We start from the raw sequence: 16903 nt of genomic DNA on the forward strand, positions 1-16903 counted from the left end.
TTGATTGTTCCTTAGATTCTGTTCATCTTTGTGACCATTCCAGCACTGAGTACAGTGCCAGGTAAACATTTAGGAATGTGATTGTTGAAGAAATGAACAGTGTATTTTATTCTTTAAGATAAAAATCTCACAATCACATGATGATTCCCTAGACCAAAAGACATAAAATCATTGTTCTCTGAGTTTTTCTAAAGGCACGGAGAAATCAGATTCCTTTCGCAATCACAATCACCTTCTAATGGGGCTGGGTCCTATTAAGAGAGGTTGATTCAGTTGGTTTTGTCTCACAGAATGCCATAACAGAATTACACATGCAAAGATGAAACGAGCTGAGTTTAGGTGCAAGGGCTATAAAGAGCTGAATTGACCAAAAATAGAAAGTAGATAATTTCAAGTGACAGAGGATATTTTATACAAAAAAAGTGGTAGAAACAAATTAAAAGGAAGAAATGTCAGAGTCAGCAAGGAATACGAGCCTTGAGGCTCTGGGAGGAGGTGAAGCATCCATTGGTGGCTCTCAGGATTGTTACAACGGAATACCATATGGCTACCAAGGAATGAACCAGAGCTGTGTCCATCTACACTGGATAGGAAAAAAAGCCAAGCTAAGGAATGTTATATACAGTTCAATCATGTGAAGTTAAAACCATGAAGCACCATCATCTATGCTAATTATTGCTACATATATGAGTAAAAGTATAAAAGCAGCCATGAGAATAATAAACAGTTTATGAGAGCAGCAATGTAATGAAGGAAGAAAAGGACCAAGATCCGGGAGGGACTTGGACTGGAACCTTAACTGTATCTATAATGATTTATTTATTTGAAAAGGATGTATCCAAAAAATGAACGACAGGAAGTTAAGATTTGTAAGTTTGGGTGTGGGTATATTGGTTCTCATTATGTTACTAGCTGGGCTTTCCCAGTGGCTCAGCAGTAAAGAATTTGCCTGCAATTCAGGAGATGCAGGTAGACACGGGTTCAATCCCTGGATCAGAAAGATCCCTTGAAAGAGTGCATGGAAACTCACTCCAGTATTCTTTCCTGAAGAATCCCATGGACAGAGGAACCTGGAGGGTTACAGTCCATAGGGTCACAAAGGGTCAGACATGTCTGAAGTGACTTAGCACATATTATTAGCTATGTCTGCCTGTATATTTTGAAGATTAAACAAGTTGAATTTTCTCAGTTTTAATCCTAAATGCAAATAATTAAGTCCAGGAACATTAAGTCTATACACATAAGGATTTATATGCATAGTTTTTGTGGCTATCACAGAAAGGAGCCAAGTTCCACATTGGTCAGTGCAATGGGAAAGAGTGACAGCTTGCATGAAATGACAAGATTATCAAAAACCTCCCAAAGTCAGCGGAGGTGGGAACCTGCAGTAGGAGCACTGGTGAGGTATGAGAACCATCCTCCCATCCTCTCCCCAAGAGTGGATTTCCGTGGGATGCAGAAATCGGGCTTTGAGTAGATTTGACCAGGTCTTTGGAACAAGTAAATTTTAGACAATATGTGCATGCGCCATCAACATTACATAATAAAAACAGAGTCTCAAAATCTTCGGGCAAAGTCTAACTATGGCTTTAATAGTCAGATTTGCATTCTTCCTTCTCTTTATTTCATTACAATATTACATTTCCCCCTTGATATATCATGATTGGGCTGAAGAAAAAAAGACAGGAAATTTATCAGATTGTTGTTTTCTATCCCAAGAAAAGTTTTGACTCCAGCAGTCCTTGCTCTGGATTTCACAGCATCTCGAATGGGACCAAGGTGAATCTTCAAAATAATATAAAAGAAGGATGCTAAAAGAGAAAACAAAAGATAGGGCAGCTGCTTACAACCAGTTTGGAATTCTTTACATCATAGTTTTGGACATATTATTCTTTTTTTTTTTTCTCTAAGATGGCTTGTTCCACAGCCAGGCACTCGGGAAAAGATCATCTGAAGCTGTCATGTCAAAACAGGTGAGTGAAAGTGTAAAGACAAGTCTTTGATCCCAACTAAGGTGCCCTCTGCATACACTCACCTCTTGCTCTTTCCCAAAGGGTCCAGCTGGGACCAGAGGACAAGATGGCACAGAATAGGTTGAGCTCATGAATAAGGTAATAATGTCTGTTTCACACATCATCTAGTAATTTGTTAAGAGCTGGAGGGGATGGTGGCGACTGAATTATTTTAGGTGATCACGTGCATGCATGCTAAGTTGCTTCAGTCATGTCCAAATCTTTGCAACCCCATGGACTGTAGCCCACCAGGCTCCTCTGTCCATGGGATTCTTCAGGCAAGAATACTGGAGTGTGTTGCCATGCCCTGCTCCAGGGGATCTTCCCAAACCAGGGACAGAACCTGTGTCTCCTGTAGCTCCTGCATTGCAGGCAGATTCTTTACCGCTGAGTGATCACTGGTCTAACCAATTCTGGTGAGACATCACTCAGAGACAGTTTTCCGTATCCATGGCAAGCTTAACCTGAGACCTCACTCTTCTCCTGAAGCCACCAGGAAAGTAATTCAGGAAAATAGCAACAGTTAGTTGACCCCTCCGTTCTTTTCTTTTGGCCTTTCCAATGCTTTTAATTTTCAAGTGAGTCATTTATTTAATTGAAAACTGTCTTCTGAAGCTGTATAGGAAAGCATGCTTGGAAACCAAAATGACAATCCATTGTTTTTATTGAAGGGTAAGTGGCATTTTCTGTTAATTTCTAAACCTGAGACAAGAAGGTTACTAGCTGGCTTTGCGAGGGCCTTTCTAACCTTTGGCTTTTACTTTTGGTGTATTTGTTAGTTAAAATTGGGAGCTTTCTAATTCTGCAAGTTAGCTGGTATATTTTAAGACAAAGTGAAAATGCAAAAGAAACTTGGTTTTTTTCCCACACACATAAAAGAGCCTAGTGTCCCTCTCTCTATTCTTCCCCTCCACCTTGCGCTCCTTCTGTCACCACAGTAGGTTAAAAGTTCACTTATGAAAAAAAAACTCTTTTCTCCTTCACCATGTGATGGAGAAACTATTGAAAAGCATGATCTTAAGGGTTTTTTTTTCAGAAATTCCTGTCTCTTTAAGACCACTCAAGTTAATTTAAACTAATTGTAACCAGAAAGCCTCTTTGTTTATTCCATTAAGGGCAGGTGGAGGGGGGAGGGTGCCATTTTGAATAAAAAACAGAAATCTATGCTCTCTGCTGAGCTTCCCAGGTGGCACTAGTGGTAAAGAACCCACCTGCCAATGCAGGAGACTTAAGAGACATGGGTGCAATCTCTGAGTCAGGAAGATCCCCTGGAGCAGGGCATGGCAACCCACTCCAGTATTCTTGCCTGGGAAATCCCATGGACAGAGGAGCCTGGGGGACTACAGTCCATGGGGTCACAAAGGGTTGGACAGAACTGAAGTGACTTAGCACACAGCATGCATGCTCATTACTAGGATAAGCCTCATCTCTTCTAGGCGAGACCTCAGAGGAGTTGTAGGGCTTCTCTGATAGCTCAACTGGTAAAGAATCTGCCTGCAATGCAGGAGACCCCGGTTCAATTCCTGGGTCAGGATGATCCACTGGAGAAGGGACAGGCTATGCACTCCAGTATTCTAGGGCTTCCCTTGTGGCTCAGCTGGTAAAGAATCCGCCTGCAATGTGGGAGACTTGGGTTTGATCCCTGAGTTGGGAAGATCCCCTAGAGAAGGGAAAGGGTACCCACTCCAGTATTCTGGACTGGAGAAGTCCATGGACTGCATAGTCTATAGGGTTGCAAAGAGTTTATTCTAAGTGGGGACGCAAAGAGTCAGACATGATGGAGTGACTTTCAAGAGAAGTTGTCCTAGTTCCTACAATGAATAGATTTCTGCCACAATCAACTAGTTCCTCTGAAATATGTCCTATCAAACTAACATAAAGTAGTTTTTTGAAGTCATACCCCATCAAGGGGCTTACAATCAAAAAAGGCTGGCTGACTCAAGACTCTTTGAGGGAGGGGAATTCGTGAGACGTTTATCTGTGGCTTGCAGTGCTGTTCTCTCTCCTGCTGTGGAGAGGCTGATGCTGGTACATTTCTCACTGTTGAGATACTCTCCAAATGCCAGCCTCATGCCCACAGCTGCCACCAGGAGAGCACCAGCAACACCACACTGGCAAAGCAGGCCGGGTTCTCCCCACTGGTAGCCGTGTTCACAGTCCTGTTTCCTGGGAAAACACCAAGCATCTCACTGGGCAGATGGTTGAAGATGACTTTCAAAGGCTAAACCGCTAATCCTCTCCTCAGACTGTATGAAAGTTGCTCAGTCGTGTCTGACTCTTTGCGACCCCATGGACTGTAGCCCACCAGGTTTCTCTGTCCATCGGATTTCCCAGGCAAGAATACTGGAAGGGAGGGTTGCCATTCCCTTCTCCGGGGTATCTTTCCAACCCAGGGATTGAACCCAGGTCTCTGACACTGCAGGCAGATTCTTTACTGTCTGCGCCACTAGGGAAGCCCATTATAGCTCCTTTATAAAAATCAGCACAGAGAGAACAAGATGGCGGAGGAGTAAGTGGATGTGGAGTACATCTCTCTCCATGGATACATCAGGAATACACCTTCAGACACAGAAGCACATGCAGAACACCAGCTGAGAGTGGACAGGGACTGCGGAAAAGAATATATAGACCCACGCAAACCTTGGTAGGATGAGGTACTAGGGGGAAAAACAGGAGTGTTAGTAGGACTGGACCTGCCCTCAGCGGGTGGGGGAACTGAAGCAGGGGTCCCATCCCCACATCGGGGGATTGTCTGAGTCAGAAGAGAAACATTTAAGGCTTGAGAGTGAAACAGCTGATCTGTGGCAGCCTAAATGGAATGAGAATCAAACGGTCCTGGCCACAGCCATACATACCCCGGACAGGGATGTAGATTTCCTGGAATGTGCAGTGGCTGGGAGCTGGAGTTTAGGGATTGTGGCGCAATCCCAGGGCGAGGGCTGCTGTTGACTGCAGAGAGACAGATCAAGGGGATGTGAGGGAGGAGGTCGTGGTGGGGAATGCCTGTGGAGGAAAGCCAGGCAGCAGTTGAAGCAAGGCTATCGCTGAGTCACGCGAAGGGAGTGGAGCCATCACCATAGCCTCCCTCGCCCTCAGGCCAGCCTTGGCAGATGAACAATAGAGAAGCCGGCCCATCAAATGCCTGACGCACTGAACTACAGAGTAGGACCCCACCCAGAGTGCCCCTTTAACTGCCTGACGTGTGGATCTACAGAGTAGGACCCCAGCCAGGAGGGCCCCTCTATGTGTCTGATGCACGAAACAACAGAGAAGGACCCCAGACAAGGGAGCCCTCTCGGTGCCTGAATGGGCGAAGCTACAGAGAAAGACTGGCCAAAGAGGCCTTCTGATCAGCAGCTACAAGAGGCTCAAAAGAGACTCTGATAGGGCCATAACTCCTGCAAAGAGGCAGTCTGTGTCCGTGCGCACTTGGCACTACCAGGGTCCTCACAAGCCAAGCAGCTGGGCCACCTTCACGCTCAACTCTCACTGGGGCAGAGCTGCCACAGGCAAAAAAAAGTCTTGTGCCTAGGCACACATGCAGGGTCACTTCGGTAGTGTCTGACTCTCTGCAACTCTTTAGACTGTGGCTTGCCAGGCTACTCTGTCAGGGAAGGGGTTTCTCCAGGCAAGAATACTGGAGCATATTGACCAATACTGGTTGCCCTACCCTTCTAGAGCACTATATTTCCTGCTGCCCTAGCCACCAACTCCCCTGAGTACCTGGCGCTGCCAGAACCCCTGCAACCCAAGCAGCTGCACCACCTCCACACCTGGACCTCACAGGGGCAAACCCAGTCCTCCAGGGCAACCTCAGGAGCAAACCCCAGGGGACAACCCACATGCAGAGGTGGAAATAAGACTACAGTTGAAACCCAGGGGCAGTGTGACTAAGGAAGAAGACCCAAAACCTTCCCATCAGCTGTACAGGCTGCAGATTAAATCCACATGATCAACTAGGCAGACTCTGTGTCTATGAAATATATAAAAGGTCATTGAGAGCTCCCACAAAAGAAAAGGCACTAGTTCTGATGGTGGACATTGGAGGCAAGAACACAGAGGAGTAGGACCAGATTAGAATCTGAGCTGCCCCCACAGCAGGTCCAGAGATCAGCACAGTGCTGGAGGGCATCGCAGGGAGGGGAAGTGGACTGTGATTCCCAGCGAGGGAAAGGACACTGACAGCAGTGACATGAGAAAAACATTCATTATTATGTTTTGATTTGTTCTGTAGATTCTTTTGGATTTTTTCCCCTTCTCCTCCCCCCACCCCGGGTTGTAGTTGTCGATTATATTGGCACTGTGAAATCTAGTTAAGCTTTTAAGCGTTTTTTGGGTTTCTTTCCTCAGTCACATTTTTTATAGTTATTATAAACCTCTGCCTCTACGTTGGGCTTTTGCACTTCTGGGGAGTTTTCCTTTTTTTTTTTTCCTTTTTTCTTTACTCTTCTGTTTTTGTTTTTGTTTTTGTTTTTTTCCTCTCTCTTTTTTATAATTTTAACTTTTAATTTTTTTAACCTATTATATTTTTTCTACATTTATTTGTTTGCCTTTCCTACTGCTCTTTTCCTCTTGCAGTTAATCTTTAATGTATATAAATCTTTTTCATCTACCTCTGTTTAACTTTGCATATCTATTCTTTCTTTCTTTTCTTTCTTTCCTTTCCTCTCCACGTACTTGTTAGTTTTATTTTCATTGCTTTATTCCCCACTTGGCACCTTGCTTTAGTTTTGTTTCCAGTTTGTGCTTTAGTTAGTTTTATTCCAGTAGATATGCTTTTTGGTTTCCTTTGTTACCCAGGTCAATCTATTGTACTTTATTTTTGCTGGACTGTTTGATTTTGCTTATGGGTGTATATGTATATGTGTATATTCAGCCACATTTTTTACTGTTGTTATAAACCTCTGCATCTATGTTGGGCTTTTGCAGTTCTGGGGAGTTTTTCTTTTTTTCTTTTTTATTTCATTTTTTTTTTTCTTTTCTCTTTTTTATAATTTTAACTTTTAATTTTTAAACCTATTATATTTTATTCTACATTTATTCCTTTGTTTGCCTTTCCTACTGCTCTTTTTCCCTTGCAGTTATCTTTAATATATATAAATGTTCTTCATCTATGTCTATTTAACTTTGAATATCTATTCTCTCTTTCTTTTCTTTCTTTCCTTTCCTCTCCACATATTTGTTTTCCATGCAAATTGGAAGCAAAAGAAAGCTGGAGTAGCAATCCTCATATCAGAGAAAATAGGCCTTAAAATAAAGATTACAAGGGATAAGGAAGGACACTACATAATGATCAAGGGATCAATACAAGAGGAAGACATAACAATTGTAAATATCTATGCACCCAATATAGGAGAACCTCAATACATAAGACAAACACTAACAGACATAAACGGAAAAATTAACATTAACCCAATAATAGTAGGAGACTTTAACAATCTACTCACATCAATGGACAGATCATCAAAACAAAATAAGGAAGCACAAGTCTTAAATGATACATTAGCTGAGATGGATCTGACTGATATCTTCAAGGCATTACATCAAATGCAGAAGAATATACCTTCTTCTCAAGTGCCCATGGAATATTCTCCATGATAGACCACATCTTGGGTCACAAATCAAACCTCAGTAAACTTAAGAAAATTGAAATTGTATTAAACATCTTCTCTGACCACAACACTATGAGACTAGATACCAGTTACAAAAAAAACAACTGTAAGAAACACAAATAAATGGAGATTAATTAACACACTTCTAAATAACCAACAGGTTACTGAAGAAATCAAAAGGGAAATCCAAAAATTTCTAGAAAAAAATGACAATGAAAATGACAACTAAAAACCTATGGAATGCAGCAAAAGCAGTTCAAAGAGGGAAGTTTACAGCAATACAATCCTACCTCAAGAAACAAGAAAAACATCGAATAGACAACCTAACTCTACACCTAGAACAACTAGAAAAAGAAGCACAAAACAACCCAAAATTAGTAGAAGGAAAGAAATCCTAACGATCCAAGCAGAAATAAATCAAAAAGAAATGAAAGAAATGATAGTAAAGATTCAGTTCTGTTCAGTTCAGTCACTCAGTCGTGTCTGACTCTTTGCACCCCATGGACTGCAGCACACCAGGCTTCCCTGTCCATCACCAACTCCCAGAGTTTACTCAAACTCATATCCATTGAATCTGTGACACCATCCAACCATCTCATCCTCTGTTGCCCCCTTCTCCTCCCACCTTCAATCTTTCCCAGCATCAAGGTCTTTTCCAATTAGTTAGCTCTTCTTATCAGGTGGCCAAAGTATTGAAGTTTCAGCTTCAGCATCAGTCCTTCCAATGAATATTCAGGACTGATTTCCTTTAGGATGGACTGGTTGGATCTCCTTGCAGTCAAAGGGACTCTCAAGAGTCTTCTCCAACACCACAGTTCAAAAGCATCAGTTCTTCAGTGCTCAGCTTTCTTTATAGTCCAACTCTCACATCCATACATGACTACTGGAAAAACCATAGCCTTGACTAGATGGACCTTTGTTGGCAAACTAATGTCTCTGCTTTTTATGCTATCTAGGTTGGTCATAACTTTCCTTCCAAGAAGTAAGCGTCTTTTAATTTCATGGCTACAGTCACCATCTGCAGTGATTTTGGAGCCTCCCAAAATAAAGTCTGACACTGTTTGACTGTTTCGCCATCTATTTGCCATGAAGTGATGGGATCAGATGCCGTGATCTTCGTTTTCTGAATGTTGAGCTTTAAGCCAACTTTTTCACTCTCCTCTTTCACTTTCATCAAGAGGCTCTTTAGTTCTTCTTCACTTTCTGCCATAAGAGTGGTGTCATCTGCATATCTGAGGTTAGTGATATTTCTCCCGGCAATCTTGATTCTGGCTTGTGCTTCATCCAGCCCAGAGTTTCTCATGATGTACTCTGCATATAAGTTAAATAAGCAGGGTGACAATATTCAGCCTTGACGTACTCCTCTTCTTATTTGGAAACAGTCTGTTGTTCCATGTCCAGTTCTAACTATTACTTCCTGACCTGCATACACATTTCTCAAGAGGCAGGTCAGGTGGTCTGGTATTCCCATCTCTTTCAGAATTTTCCACAGTTTATTGTGATCCACACAGTCAAAGGCTTTGGCATAGTCAATAAAGTAGAATAGATGTTTTTCTGGAACTCTCTTGCTTCTTTCAATGATCCAGCGGATGTTGGCAATTTGATCTCTGGTTCCTCTGCCTTTTCTAAGACCAGCTTGAACATCTGGAAGTTCACGGTTCACGTACTGTTGAAGCCTTGCTTGGAGAATTTTGAGCATTACTTTACTAGCATGTGAGATGAGTGCAATTGTGAGGCAGTAAAACAATGGCAACCCACTCCAGTACTCTTGCCTGGAAAATCCCATGGATGGAGGTGCCTGGTAGGCTGCAGTCCATGGGATCACTAAGAGTCGGACATGACTGAGTGACTTCACTCTTCACTTTAGCATTCTTTGGCATTGCCTTTCTTTGGGACAGGAGTGAAAACTGATCTTTTCCAGTCCTGTGGCCGCTGCTGCATTTTCCAAATTTGCTGGTGTATTGAGTGCAGCACTTTCACAGCATCATCTTTTAGAATTTGAAATAGCTCAACTGGAATTCCATCACCTCCACTAGCTTTGTTCATAGTGATGCTTCCTAAGGCCCACTTGACTTCACATTCCAGGAACAAAAAGAATTAAATATCTTTAATTCGCAAGACACCATTGCAACAAAAAGAATTAAATATCTAGGAATAGACTTACCTAACTAAGATCATGACATCTGGTCCCATCACTTCATGGAAAATAGATGGGGAAACAGTGGAAACAGTGTCAGCCTTTTTTTGGGGGGTCTCCAAAATCACTGCAGATGGTGACTGTAGCCATGAAATTAAAAAACGCTTACTCCTTGGAAGGAAAGTTATGACCAACCTAGATAGCATATTCAAAAGCAGAGACATTACTTTGCCAACAAAGGTCCATCTAGTCAAGGTTATGGTTTTTCCAGTGGTCATGTATGGATGTGAGAGTTGGACTATGAAGAAAGCTGAGAGCCGAAGAATTGATGCTTTTGAACTGTGGTGTTGGAGAAGACTCTTGAGAGTCCCTTGGACTGCAAGGATATCCAACCAATCCATTCTAAAGGAGATCAGTCTGGGTGTTCTTTGGAAGGGCTGACGCTAAAGCTGAAACTCCAAAACTTTGGCCACCTCATGCGAAGAGTTGACTCATTGGAAAAGACTCTGATGCTGGGAGGGGTTGGGGGCAGGAGGAGAAGGGGACAGCAGAAGATGAGATGGCTGGGTGGCATCACCGACTCGATGGACAGAAGTCTAGGTGAATTCTGGGAGTTGGTAATGGACAGGGAGGCCTGGCATGCTGCAATTCATGGGGTTGCAAAGAGTTGGACATGACTGAGTGACTGAACTGAACTGAAGGAGACAAAAGAACTGTACACAGAAAATCATAAGACAGTGATGAAAGAAATCAAAGATGACATAAACAGATGGAGAGATATTCCATGTTCCTGGGTAGGAAGAATCAATATTGTGAAAATGACTATACTACCAAATGCCATCTACAGATTCAGTGCCACCCCTATTAAATTACCAATGGCATTTTTCACATAACTAGGACAAAATATTTCACATTTCATATGGAAACACAAAAGGCCCCAAATAGCCAAAGCAGTCTTGAGAAAGAATACTGGAGCTGGAGAAATCAACCTTCCTGACTTCAGATTATGCTACAAAGCTACAGTCATCAAGACAGTATGCTATTGGCACAAAAAAAAAAAAAAAAAAAAAAAACCAGAAATATAGACCAATGGAACAAGATAGAAAGTCCAGAAATAAACCCTTGCACCTCTGGTTACCTTATTTTTGACAAAGGAGGCAAGAATATACAATGGGGCAAAGATAGCCTCTTCAATAAATGGTGCTGGGAAAACTGGACAGCTACATGTAAAAGAATGAAATTAGAACACTTCCTAACACCATACACAGAGATAAACTCAAAATGGATTAAAGATTTAAATGTAAGGCCAGAAACTATAAAACTCTTAGAGGATAACATAGGCAGAACACTCAGTGACATAAATTAAAACAAGATCCTCTATGACCCACCTCCTAGAGTAAGGGAAATAAAAACAAAAGTAAACAAGTGGGACCTGATTAAACTTAAAAGCTTTTGCACAGCAAAGGAAACTATAAGCAAGTGAAAAGAAACCCTCAGAATGGGAGAAAATAATAGCAAATGAAAAAAATTGACAAAGGATTAATTTCCAAAATATATAAGCATCTCATACAACTCAATACCAGAAAAGCAAACAACCCAATCAAAAAATGGGGAAAAGACCTAAACAGGCATTTCTCCAAAGAAGACATACAGATGGCTAACAAACGCATGAAAAGATGCTCAGCATCACTCATTATTAGAGAAATGCAAATCAAAACCACAATGAGATATCACCTCACACCAGTCAGAATGGCCATCATCAAAAAGTCTACAAACAATACATGCTGGAGAGGGTGTGGAGAAAAGGGAATGCTCTTGCACTGTTGGTGGGAATGTAAATTGATACAGCCACTACGGAAGATGGTATGCAGATTCCTTAAATCACCATATAACCCAGCAATCCCACTCCTAAGCATATACCACAGGAAACCAAAATTGAAAAAGTCACATGTATCCCATCATTCATTGCATCACTATTTACAATAGCTAAAACATGGAAGCAACCTAGATGTCCATCAACAGATGAATGGATAAAGAAGTTGTGGTACATATACACAATGGAATATTACTCAGCCATAAAAAGGAATGCATTTGAGTCAATTCTGATGAGGTGGATGAATCTAGAATCTGTTATGCAGAGTGAAGTGAGTCAGAAAGAGAAAGATAAATATAATTCTAATGCACATATACAGAAATTAGAAAAATGGCACTAAAGAGTTTATTTATAGCGCAGCAGTGGAGAAACAGACATAGAGAATAGACTTATGGACATGGAGAGAGGGGACAAGAGGGTGAGATGTATGGAAAGAGTAACATGGAAACTTACATTGCCATGTGTAAATTAGATAGCCAATGGGAATTTGGTGTATGGCTCAGGAAACTAAAACGGGGGCTCTGTATCAACCTAGAGGAATGGGATGGGGAGGGAGATGGTAGGGAGGTTCAAAAGGGAGGGGATATATGTATACCTATGGCTGATTCATGTTGAGGTTTGACAAAAAAACAACAAAATTCTGTAAAGCAATTATCCTTCAATTAAAAAAAATTAATTTAAAAAAATCAGCACAGGTCCAAATGAACTTAGTCTAGAAAAGAGTGCAAAAGGGCCTTCCCTAGGTTTACTAGACCATTAATACTAGATTAATGACAACCTAGTAAAAACTGGCATCTCTCTGCTTTATACCAGTGTGTCTTTGGGTTCTGACTTTTGTACTCCTGTATGTTTGAGAAAAAAAAAAAAACCTTAGTGGAAAATATGTTCAATGCCAGTTGCTCCTGGTCTGTCTTTCGGAGAAAGACAGGAGACGCGGGCAGAGCCAAGGACATTAGGCATGTAGACGGTACCATTCCAGATTGTTTAGGCCACGTACCATGGACAAGCTCCACCTCCCTAAGGCCATTTGCAAGGCCTTAGAGGAAGCCTGTGAGATTTGGTGTCAAGAGGCCTCAACTCAAGAACCAGATCACACATCATCTGAATTAAGAAATTTGTGTAGATGAAAAGGGGTGATGTTCACAATTACACCAGAACAAATGGGGCCACATGAAACAGACTGGCAGGCCGAGAGCCATGCAGACCCTGGACATGTGGGTTTAACCTCACAGAGCCTCATCCTCTTCCTCAGTAAATCAGAAAGAATTCTGGCATCTGGGGGGTTGACAGCAAGCTCTGGGCAGATCTGAGGGCCTCGTCTGTGACAAATATTTGGAAATGGGTCATTCAGGGGCTAGACCAAGGCTGTGTGCTGTCCCCCACAGAACAGCCTCTAGAACTCGCCAGCTCCTGGCAGCCGACACCTCAGAGCCAAGAGATAAGATATGTGTTTCTCTGGTCTGAGAGCCCACATCCCTGTCCAGGCTCCACAGATCCACCACAAACTGCTCTTAGAGTGAAAATGCTCACTTATCGTCCTGTGGCTGCGAACACTTGGGATCCCAAGCCTGGCAGAAGACTTTAAATCAGATACACTTTTAAAACTCATTTCAAAAGCACCTCCCCGCTGGAGGCTTTGCATGCCTCTGAACACCCAGAAAGGCCCACAATATGTGAGCACCCCAGCATAGCACACTTGGGTAGATACAACCACAGATCATGTGATATGGCAGTAGATATGGATATATGAAAGCTGGATGTGTCACACACACACAAACACACACACTGCATAGAAAGACTAAATAAATATTGGTGGGAAATGAAGAGTCCCTTGGGGAAGAGCTGCACCAGGCTTTGCAGAAAACTGAGAGCCAAACGTTGGTTTCCATGATGCACCGCCTGGCCTCCCCTGCATGACTCCAACCTCACTCTCTAGCTGCGGAGAGGGTTAGCTTCTGGGCTCTCAGTCAAGTCCCTCTCTGGGAATTGCTCTGCCTCACCTGAGTTCATGACCCCTGCCCAGGGGCAACGCATATCCACTGGCTGGAGCCTGTGTTCTTGCCTCAAGCTAGAATGACCCTTCAGGACTGTCCCCACCCTGGAGCTCCCCAGGGTCAGCACCAGCTGCAGCCTGTTTGGTGGATATGTTGCGGTCCTCCTTCATTCATCCTGCACGGATCCATGGAGCTCTCCCCTGCCATATTCTTGCACACGAGGCTCTGTTCCAGGGGTGGTTTCCTAGGAAACCCAACCTAAAACAATGCATCGTTCATCTTCTTGGTTTCTTGGATGAAAGATGTACTAATAAATAAAAAGAAACTGTGTTAAAGATGGAGCCTTCTCAGGAATAAGCCAACCTTCAGCCATGCTAGATTCAAAAGAAAACCAAGGCACCACTCGCACCCAGAATAAGGGCTTGTACCTGAAAGGCTTTTTCTTACTAACAATCACTGAGTCATTTGACTCTTTTTTTCTTCTTTTTGACCATTCTGTGAGGCACACAGGATCTTAGTTCCCCAAGCAGACCCGTGCCCCCTGAAGTGGAAGGGCAGAGTCATAACCACTGAACAGCCAGGGAAGTCCCCATTTGACAGTTACTTTAATAAAGTCATTAAAAAAAAACAAAGCTTAAACATATAAGGCCGTATTTTTTTAATTGCCTATTTTGTCTTTCCTTTCTCCAGGGGATCTTCCCAACCCAGGCACCTAACCCAGGGCTCCTGCATTGCAGGCGTTCTTTACTCTCTGAGCCACCAGGGAAACCCCTCCAATTATCTGACATCACGTTAATCATGTCTGAAAATAAAATCTATCCAGTTATTATCAGCCACCTGCTTCTTTAGGGAAACCTACCTGGGATCCCCTGGTGGCTCAAATGGTGAAGAATCTCCCTGCCATGTGGGAGACCCAGGTTCGATCCCTGGTCTGGGAAGATCTCCTGGAGGAGGGCATGGCAACCCACTCCAGTATTCTTGCCTAGAGAATCCCATGGATGGAGGAGCCTGGAAGGCTACAGCTCATGAGGTCACAAAGAGTTGGACGTGACCGAGCAACTAACACCCGAACCACAAGTAAGTCTAAGGAGGAAACGTGTCTCTCTGGCAGTTTTGGAACACAGATATTGGAGTACTAGTCCTGGGTCCCAGAACCCAATTCCAGGCGCTTCTCTTCACCAGAGTTCCCCACTCACTCATTTTCTTGGCTGGGCACTGCTGCGGAGAATGCACCTCGTATTTGACCTTCTGTCTTTCTACACACATCTGTATAAAGAATCTTGCCAGAGGGTTTCCCCTCAGGCTTCTGGTTGGCCCAAAGTTTTACAGTATGATGACAGAAATGCTCTAAAGCTGATCAGAAAGCTCGCCCTCTGCACAAGGCAGAAAGTACCTTCAAGGTCTAGTTTCTCATCCTCTCCGAAGCCCTGTGAGCTGACGGGCAGGAAGATGCTACAGAATAACAACTCCTGAGTCCACTTTTGAAACTGCACTGTGCATGTAAATCCTTCCTTTTAAATGATGAACCACCATCCATTTGTAGTGAAATCGAAACTAGGTGAGTGAAATTCAGGGGTCGGAAATTATTCCATAGGATTTGCCATGTGGGATCCTGGTCTGTTTGAATACCTAAAGGACTGTGAACAAAAGCTTCACAGAAGCAGTGTTAGCACCAACCCCGACCCCACGGGTCTTGTGGCCACAGATGTAAACCCTTCCCTTTCACCCACAGGCCTGTACCTCCAACCCAATGGCGAGTGCAAAACCACAGGCTTCAAAGGTGGACCGCCCTGGCCTCCCCACCGACCCCTACAAGCTGTTCAGGGTGCCTCCCCTCCAAGAATGGGTTGAGAATTAACGTTGTCTGCTCCTGTCCTGTTAACCTTTCGTGTGATTGATGATTTCATTTGATTAGTTAGTTTGGTACAAGCTAACCTCTAAGAGCAACATGGAGGCCTCTCACTGGCGGCCTGGTGCAGCCCCTCCCCAGATCCATAGCCTTTTGTTGTTGTTCAGTCTAACTCTTTGCGACCCCGTGGACTGCAGCACACCAGGCTTCCTTGTCCTTCACTATCTCTCAAGGAGTTTGCTCAAACTCATGTCCATTGAGTCAATGATGTTATCTAACCATCTCATCCTCTGTTGCCCCTCTTCTCCTCCTGAACCTTTCCCAGCATCAGCCCAAGAGACACACGGCAACTCACTAGTGACAGAGCAGAGAGAACAATTCGGAACGCCTGCTTCTTACTCTGTCTTTTGCTATTTGAGTCCAGATGACCTCTGTCCTGCCCTCTCATGTCTGGTCCACCACCAACAGATTGTATGCTGCTGCTGCTAAGTCGCTTCAGTCGTGTCCGACTCTGTGCGACCCCATAGACGGCAGCCCACCAGGCTCCCCAGTCCCTGGGATTCTCCAGGCAAGAACACTGGAGTGGGTTGCCATTTCCTTCTCCAATGATGAAAGTGAAAAGTGAAAGTGAAGTCATTCAGTCGTGTCCGACTCTTCGCAACCCCATGGACTGTAGCCTGCCAGGCTCCTCCATCCATGGGGTTTTCCAAGCAAGAGTACTGGAGTGGGGTGTCATTGCCTTCTCCGAACAGATTGTATACCATATTTCAAATCTCTCTGGTTAACCCAACATAAAAATATTCACTAAATTCATTTTTGTCTTCTGAAAAAAAATTAAGGAGCCATATTTTTCCAGGATAATATCCAGTGAGATTAATGAAAACCAAAAATATATATATAAATATATAAATATATAAATATATATATATATATATATATCAGTTGAATTCAGTCTCTCAGTCGTGTCCGACTCTTTGCGACTCCATGAATTGCAGCACGCCAGGCCTCCCTGTCCATCACCAACTCCTGGAGTTCACTCAGACTCATGTCCATCGAGTCAGTGATGCCATCCAGCCATCTCATCCTCTGTCTTCCCCTTCTCCTCCTGCCCCCAATCCCTCCCAGCATCAGAGTCTTTTCCAATGAGTCAACTCTTCGAATGAAGTAGCCAAAGTACTGGAGTCTCAGCTTTAGCATCATTCCTTCCAAAGAAATCCCAGGGCTGATCTCCTTCAGAATGGACTGGTTGGATCTCCTTGCAGTCCAAGGGACTCTCAAGAGTCTTCTCCAACACCACAGTTCAAAAGCATCAATTCTTCAGCACTCAGCCTTCTTCACAGTCCAACTCTCACATCCATACATGACCACTGGAAAAACCATAGTCTTGACTAGACGGACCTTTGTTGGCAAAGTAATGTCTCTGCTT

At 43.3% G+C, this 16903-nt stretch overlaps 1 long non-coding RNA gene across 1 annotated transcript in view; it reads right to left on the reverse strand.

Moving 5' to 3' along the window:
- Positions 1 to 1565: 1565 nt before the first annotated feature.
- The window catches only part of LOC147359465 (uncharacterized), a 28801-nt gene continuing 13463 nt past the window's right edge, over positions 1566 to 16903 (reverse strand). The window contains exon 2 of the long non-coding RNA XR_015140830.1: positions 1566 to 1811. This is a non-coding gene — a long non-coding RNA (uncharacterized LOC147359465). The remainder of the gene's footprint in view (positions 1812 to 16903) is intronic.

This window comes from Bos grunniens, chromosome 14, assembly GCF_055505025.1.
Source record: "Bos grunniens cultivar Pamir isolate PY7600 chromosome 14, Bosgru_T2T1.0, whole genome shotgun sequence".
In the NCBI taxonomy this organism is placed as follows: Eukaryota; Metazoa; Chordata; class Mammalia; order Artiodactyla; family Bovidae; genus Bos; species Bos grunniens.